General features: G+C 47.1%; 1 pseudogene; it reads left to right on the top strand.

Moving 5' to 3' along the window:
* Positions 1-5,608: 5,608 nt before the first annotated feature.
* LOC119334055 lies at positions 5,609-7,599 on the top strand (annotated as a pseudogene).
* The last annotated feature ends 1,136 nt before the right edge of the window (positions 7,600-8,735 follow it).

The following is an 8,735-nucleotide window of genomic DNA, read 5'->3' as shown; positions in this document are numbered from 1 at the left end:
CCGTGTGCAACAGCGACCTGACGGCGGTGATTCCCATGAGCGGGAAAATGCACGCTGATGCTTCTTGCGCCCAAGAATCAGTCTGGCTATTGCTTGAGAGGATGCGACGGCATCAGTCACTCGCTGCGGGAATCCAATACTGCGGGAAGCTATTGTGCCGACACTACAGGGATCCTAAAATTTACTGCTTAATTTTCTCGCCATTATTTATCGTCTGGGCTTATAAAAGGAGACACCGAGGCTCTCGTCCAGCCATCCTTGAAATCGCCACTGCGCAAAGTGTATAACACATTTTTTTTCAGTCGGTATGAGTTTGCCTTGCTCGGATCAAAGCATTAGGCCGAGGAAAATGAAGAACGCAAGTTTGCCTCCTGGGGTGGCAGTCCTGCGATGTTGGTGTGGCGATCTTTGCAAGGTGAAGGAGGTGACGGATTTTTCAGATTGGTTGGGCATGAAGTTGTACTATACGAGGTCGTCCTACAGTGAGGTATTCCCAGGACCACAACTGTAGAAACTCATAGGCGACACAAAGTAATGGAGCTTTTTGTGCGAAAGAGGTTTTTTGCGTGCCATCACACAAGCCTCTGTATGTATGAGATAGCATGGCAGAACCGAAGCTGTATTTTGGCTGCTCGGGTAAAGGTTCATCTACCATATTCTCTGCAATGTAGATGAGACCAGGGACAACAACGTCCCCATGTGAATTTGGAAATAGATTCCCGAGGAGCCACAACAAATATGCAAACAGATGTCTTTTTCTCGTCTCCTCATTGGCGAAGCTAGATAAATTAAGAAAGTTATCACGAAGCCAGACGAGTGGGATGCCCCGAGGGTTACCAGAACGTTGTGATTCTGGCATTTCCATCCCAAGACGGGCTGCTATATCTAATGCCCAAGATGGAGACACTCGTGGAGAGACTACCGGCTCACCTCTAATTGGTAGAGCAGTGATCATAGAAACATCTTTCAGTGTAGGTGCAAGCTCCCCAAAACGAAAGTGAAAGGTGTGGGTTTCAGGTCTCCACCGGTCAACGAGGGATGTCAAAAGGGATGGGTCCGAACGTACTTGGTCGTCGCATGATGTGAGCCTAGCAAAACCTTGTAGTCCATAAGCGTCAAGGTGAGCAAGGAAATGATTGTGTATTGGCCATGTTTTCTTTATGGTTCGAAGTCTGAAAGGCCGATAATCATGCTTAGTATTTGGTTTCAAAAATAGGTGGCAACGGTGCCCGGCGTCATGGGGCCCCTGCAAAAGCACTGGCACTTCACCCATAACCTGCACACAAACATACAAATATAAATTACGAGGAAGACAGAAATACAAATGCAAATCTAAATTAACTTAAAAAATACAAAGAGATACGATTTACATTAATTATCTGAAGTTAACATCAGGAGTACAATAATACAAAGAGAATGAATTTAAATTCAATATAAGTACACATAACGAGTAGAAATATAAATAGACATGGCGAGTACATATATATCAACATCATGCGTTGTTGTTGGCTCGATACGGGCAGTCTTTGCGTGAATGTCCAGGACACCTGCAAACGCGGCATCGCCTTGGTTCTCCCATCTGGCTATGGTCCATGTCATTGCGATGACGCCTAGACTGACGTCGTCCCTTTGCGGTTCTCATCAAGTCGGTGTTCGGAACCCATTACGGCCCATCTGGCCACAACATTTTGTAGTTCATATCAATGCCCCAAGCCCAGAACTCACCGTTCCAAGTGTTGTACAGATTGTACATGTTAAAGTACGGCGATATGTATGGCTCGACGCTGATTTTTTGAACAGCAGCCGCCCGGAGCACATGACTGCAAGGGTAGCCCTCAAGCTTGGGCTTGTTACAAGTGCACTCACAGGAGGTTGAGCCAAGGGTGACAGCTTGCTTTTTTGATCCTCTGTGGTGACCCTTAACGTACTTGGCTCGCACATTGACCTCCCACTTATTCCTAAGTGCGTCCACTTTCCTGCAGCCATGACTTTGGGACTTCTTTGCTTTCTCGTCCAGATGTCTTTGCATCTTCTCGGACCATGGCTTGTTCAATTCAACTTGTGCTTTGGCGACGGTGACCCTGTCTGCAAAGTATGACAGGGTCCGGTTCCAAGTTTCTTCAATTAGGGCTGTGATAGGCAGTGCTCGCACCCCTTTAAGAACACCATTGTACACCTCTGACATGTTGCTGGTCATTATTCCATACCGAGCCCCGGTGTCGTGAGCCTGTGCCCACTTCTCCAAATGAGGGCAATTCTCGGTGATCCACTGGCTCAAATTTATGACCGTCCTACGACCCCTCCGGTCTTCTCTCTGCGGCAAGGCCGCGCGGTCGATCTCACCATTGATACCTGCCCATATCGCATTCATTTTGGCTACAGTTTTTTGCATGCACATCCTCTTGAATAACTTGAACCAATCCTTGTTTTTGAATTTGGAGTAAAAGTTTGCTGCCAAATGCCTCATGCACCACCTTCCCTCTAGATCGGGCCAGCCCCACTCTTCTTCCGACGCCTTAATTATTTCAAGAGCGCTTAATAATCCAGTGTTGCGATCAGAAATGATGCAAACACCTTTACGCTCTTTCACGACACCCATCTTCACGCAGCTCAGGAACCACGACCAGCTATCTTTGTTCTCGCTCTCGACCAATGCATATGCAATAGGAAGAAGCTGATTATTTGCATCCGCTGCAATCGCCACCAATAGTGTGCCCTTGTACTTTCCAGTGAGAAAGGTACCATCAACAGATAATACCGGGCGACAGTGCCTGAAGGCTTGTATAGTCTGGGCGAATGCCCAGAATAAGCGGTCCAGGATTAGCTCACCCGGGTTCATTGGGTTTGGACGTTCTCTCCGCCAAACTTGAGTCCCCCTATTAGCACTTGCTATTTGATGAAGCATTCTAGGGGCATAAGAATATGCCTCCTCATAGGTACCATACAAGTTCTTAAATATATTTTCCTTTGCATGCCTAGCCTTGCTGTAGCTAACAGGGAATCCAATTAGATCCTCTGCATCTTTTTGCAGAGCCCTAACACTAATGTTGAGACTTCCCTGCACAATTGTTTCCATCGTCTGTGCCACAAATTTTGCTGTCACATTGCAGTGATCTGAAAGAGTCCCAATTTGCTCACAGGTATGCTCCACTATTTTTGTGATATGCCATGACTGACATACCCCAGGCTTCAGTCTAGCGAGAACTCTTCCGCGGCAACCTTTCGCGGTGTGGATGCATATGACCTTCAACTCTTTTTTATCAGACTGCTTCACTCTATGCTGGCGGTGGATGCCGATTGCATAGCTACCCATTGCCTGGTAAGCAGACTTCTTATCTGGGAAAACTCGCCCAACCTCCAGGCTTCCCGCTCCTAGGCCAGAAGCAGAGTGAAATTCGTTGGTGATGCTCATATCCTGTAAAAACCCAGGTTGCAGTGCCGCCGCGACCGCCCTCTGAGGAGGAACATCTTCTTCTCCACTCAAAATCCAACTCTAAATCGCCCTAAACCACGAGTGAAAGTGCTTACTGAGCTTTCTTTTCTCTCTGTACTTAGAGACTTAGAGAGCAAAGGAGAGGAACGAGGTTACAGAGTGCTTGCGCACGGAGCTGAAGCATGGCATATAAAAGGGAGAGGATCCCTGTAGTGTCGGCAGCGTCGGATTCCCGCGCGTGAAAATCAACATCATCAGCAACAGCATGCAAGGAGCAAAAGCAAAGCAACAAGCCACTCGTGAAATTCGTCGTTTGCCGCGCGTGGGAATCAGCAAAAGCAACAACAATCAGTGCCAGAGTGATTCCCGCCCCGCCAGTTTTCGCGCGTGGGAGTCAGTGCCAGGACCTCGCCTTCCGTGCACAGTCAGAGCGCACCAGCTGCTGTCGACAGGGGTAGCCGCCTCAGCCAGTGGCGGCGAGGCCCACCGGCGGGGCCCGCTCGCATCAGGGCCTGTCGCCCAGGCAGCGACCGCGCCAGGGCTGGCCGCCTCGCCCGGTGGCGGCGGGGCCCACCTGGCCCGCCCCGTTCCGTCGCGGCGCGACGCAGAGTGGAGATTCCGTTGTGCATCGCGCGGCCGCCTCCTGCGGTGGCGGCGGGGCCCGCCGCCTCACCTAGTGGCGGCAGGTGCCACGTGTCGCCTGCCGCACCTGCCGCCACTAGTCAGGGGGTCCTTTTTGACGTTTTTATCTGCAGATAGTCCTTTTTGACAATAGCGTTCGGCAGGGGGTCCTTTTGGACAAAAAATCGTCATCGCACACGCTTCGGCCAACACAACAATGTGTAATTAATGTATCTCACACGGTTGAACAAAGTCAGTCGTGCTGATGGGTCAGAGATCGCACATGGTCCCTTTGTTTGTACAGAGTTCATATTTCAAATGCGTGTGTGATGTCTTCATCACACAGAGTTGGCTTTATTGGGCTTAATAGGACCTGCACCAATGAAAGTCTGATCTAGTAATGTTGAAAGCAGAGCTTCGGTCCTTGATGCGACCTAAAGCAGTTTAAGTGATACGTGTCCTTGTTTTCTACGGAATGTGATCCGTGCCTGCTGTCACATCAAGCCTAGTCACCCATTTGACACATACGGCACGCGGAGCTCGCTGAGCGTGTGTTACACATGCACATGTTCTATCATGTTCATTATGTCCCCGGCAAAAAAAACATGATCATTAGGTGTATTTGTTTCTAAGGTAAATTCCAAATTGTTGGGTACAATAGTATATTTCCTTCTAACCAGAAGTTAATTCCAAATTGCACACCTGCTGAATCGGAAGAATTGTGTAAGTTACTGCGCTTGTACTGTGTGTTTTAAAAAAATAGAATTGAAAGGATTGTCAATCCTATAATCAACGTTGTAGCCATGAGCATTTCAGTCCCGTATTATTTCTAAAACAGTGACTGGGTCGCCATGCATGAAAACTACACAAAGAACAGAGACTAAATTTACTAATGGATAACTCCGTTTAGGTAAAGCTCCTTCGTAGCTCGTCCTACATGGAACCTTTTATCTTCAACCCTTCAACATTGCTTTGAGATCCGTACTCTTCAACTAACTTGCAACAAGCAGATTTCTCTTTTTGATTTCTCTCAAATGAAAGAACATATAGACTTCAAACTTTGCAGATCAAACAAACTTTACAACTTCAATGTGTGAAAAAACTTTCAGATTTTTCGGACCAATATAAATATACAAAATGAGGATTTTTTGATTAAAAAAATAAATTTTACCATTTTAAATGCATGAAAAAATCTGAAAGTTTTTTCCCATGTAGTAATTAGAATGTTTTGTTATCCTGCAAAGTTTGAATTTTATACGTTATTTTGTTTGAGAGAAACAAAAATGACAAATGTGCCTGCACGGATCTTGATGCCGAAATGAATGGCTAAGATAAGGGGTGCCGTGTAGCTCAAGCTACACGAAACCACACTCCTCAGTTTACTAAATTTACACAAGGAACTACACAAGGAACATAGACTGGGTCGCATTGGTTAAGTCTCACTCGGCTGAGATTTAGCAATCCTGTTTTTTTAAACGCACATGTGAGAAAAGCCGAGCGGATGGATACAGATGAGAATGCATCCGCTAGCTTCACGAGGAGAATTGTGTATATATGTACCCCCACCAGCCTGCCCCTCTTGGACAGCTACCTAGCAGCAGGAGCACCTCGATCAACGCACAACACAAGGCAGTATGCGTTCAGCCTTCCGGTCTGGGCCCTCCTTCTGCTCTTGCACTTCTCAGCCTTCGTCCCGGCAGCCAGAGCACAGCAAAAATCGGTGAGCAGAAATCTTCTATAGATTAACTCTTCCGCCATTGATTAATTCCTAAACGTACGTACATCTCTTGCATGTAGACGATGAGTCGGAGTTCAGCTACGACTGTGGGGCGGAGAACTGGCCGGAGAACTGGGGCAAGATCAAGGAGTGGGCGACGTGCAGAACTGGGCGGATGCAGTCGCCCATCGACCTCTCCGACCGCTATGCCACACAGGCGCCCAACCTAGGGTACCTCAACCACTCCTACCGCTCTGCCAAGGCCTCCATCGTCAACGGTGGCCACGATATCACGGTGATGTTCCACGGCGACGCCGGGAGCCTGTGGATTAATGGCACCGCCTACCACCTCAGGCAGCTGCACTGGCACACCCCCAGCGGCACCGCTTAAACGGCCGCCGGTACAGCCTGGAGCTTCATATGGTTCACCTCAGTGCCGAGAACAAGGCTGCCGTGATCGGCCGCCTCTATAAGATCGGCAGGCGCGACCATTTCCTGCATGAGGTACATTAGGTTTCTCTAACTACATCCAGCTGCTGCCAAGCAATATATGCTCCCTCTTACCCAAAATAAATGTCGTTGATTTAGTACAATAGAGGGAGTTAAGTTGTAAACTAATCCATTGTGCAGCTGGAGCCATACCTGAAGAGGATGGCAGATACCAGGGAGGAGGAGATGGTAAGCAGGGTGGATCCTTGGGAGGCGAGGGGAGATGGCCAAGCCTACTACCGATACATGGGCTCCCTCACCACGCCGGGGTGCGACGAGGGAGTCATCTGGACATCAAGAGGGTGTCCATGTTGTTACCATAGATTTAAATCGCGGGCGAACCGAAATCGCGGAAAGAAAATTTGCCGTGATAATTAATGAAGAAACAGCGCGATCTCCGGCGATTGCGGCGCGATCTCCCGCAATTCTGGTAAGGAAACAAATCGCGGGGCTGATTTCATGCCGGGATAGCGCCGGATTGCGGTCTTTTCGCCCGCGATTTGAAACTATGGTTGTTAATGACTTTTACCGATCACATTTAGATCCCAAAATTCTATAAATACGGGAAATTAGATTAGGGGCATATGGCGGTCTCTAACGCTCTTGATATTCTCTAACAATAGTGATCAAAATTTAAAATTAGATACTTTTGCAGGTTGCCACCGTGTCGAGTCACCAACTGAAACTTCTCACCAACGCCGTCGATGACGTAATTAAGGTGTTCCCTTAATTAATTTCTCCAATCTTATTCAATAAAGCAAAGTGGATATATTTGTTTGTTTGTACTGTGCGCAGGGCTTTGAGATGAATGCGAGACCTCTTCAGAAGGTGAATGGCAGAGATATTAGCTTTTTCTGCCCTGATGATGACCATGAACGCTATTACGCTGCTGCTGACCATTAATTAGCTCTATACTTGAGCCAACCTGTCGGATTGACAGCATGTGTGTTAATGTAAGATAATATCATTATATACCTTCATTTGACTAGCTTACTATTGTCGGCAAATAATTGTTTCTAATGAAAACTACATATTTTGACATGTCCTCAGTTGTTGGCAACGGCGAAGAAGAGCGATGACATGGAACATTGCAAACGATCGTGACTCTGCCACAAGCAGGGATGTTTGTTGGCCTTGGCACGGTTCTTATAATTCCTTAATAAAGTCGAAGTCACATACGTGTCGCTGTTGATATCTTCAATACTTGGATAATAAAAGTCCAATCTAGTATGCTATCTTATTTCATTAGTAGAAAAGGTGGCAACGGTCCAGGCCGGGTCAGCCCATTAGTCCCGGTTCAGTTCAGAATCAGGACCAATGGGGGCATTGGACCCGGTTCGTGAGCCCAGGGCGCCGGCTGGGCCACGTGGGCCATTGGTCCCGGTTCATCTGGATCTTTTGATCCCGGTTGGTAGGACGAACCGGGACCAATGGGCCTCGCTCCTGGCGCATCACCATTGGTTCCGGTTGGTGGCTTGAACCGGGACCAAAGGCTCCCCTTTAGTCCCGGTTCATGCCCCCTTTGGTCCCGGTTCAAGCCACCAACCGGGACCAATAAGATGCCTATATATACCCCCTCGCGTAAGAGCAGAGCACACTGCTCTGTTTTTTCTGGCCGAGCGGGAGAGAACTTGGTGGTGCTCTAGCTCACCTCCTATGCACACAAGGTGTTCGATGGAATGCCCGAGCCACACTACTTAAGCTTTCTCCTCTCCAAGCTCGACCTCCAAGCTCCATTTTCCTCAATATTTGTCTAGGTTTAGTGGTCCGTCGCGCCCCGTCCCCGTCTTCACCGCCGTCGATCACCCGCGCCGAGCTCATCGCTGGCACCACCGTGGTGAGCCTCTTGTTCTTATCTTCTTTCTGAAAAGAAAAATATTCTTACTTGTATGTTTACATAGATACTTGTATTATTTTCTTACTTTTATTATTGCATCTTATATAGTGCGATGGTTTTGGTATCCGCCCGTCGGCCCTCGTCATCTCTATGATTCGGATGTGGTATATATATTATCTTTATAACTATTGGTTCATTTATTGTTTATGAAAATTATGCCGACCAACGTGACATAGATTTTATTTATGTAGGATGTATGTGAATCGGAAATTCCAACCGACCCTATTGTCGAGAGATTAAATTTAGTTGAAGAAGAAAACAATTTGTTGAAGGAAAAAATAAAAAAAATTGAGGAGAAGAAGATGATATTGGAGTTGCATGTTGCGGATGTCATCGATGATCACAAGATCAAGATGGATGCAATGCGCTTGAAGATTAGAAAGATTAGCAAATATGCCATTCATACCGAGGCTTGGTATCATTATGTCGTTGGATCAATTGTTACCTTGGTTGCGACTATGATCACATTTGTTTTCGCATTCAAATGTTTTACATAGTTTCAATGTATGGTTTAATTAATTAGATGCTCTGGAGAGCTATATGTTGTTAGATGAGAACTATGTATGTACTTTGGTTTT

This window comes from Triticum dicoccoides, chromosome 7A, assembly GCF_002162155.2.
Source record: "Triticum dicoccoides isolate Atlit2015 ecotype Zavitan chromosome 7A, WEW_v2.0, whole genome shotgun sequence".
Taxonomy (NCBI): Eukaryota; Viridiplantae; Streptophyta; class Magnoliopsida; order Poales; family Poaceae; genus Triticum; species Triticum dicoccoides.
The sequence above is the reverse complement of the archived record's forward strand: the minus strand, read 5'-3'. Positions and strand labels throughout refer to the sequence as shown.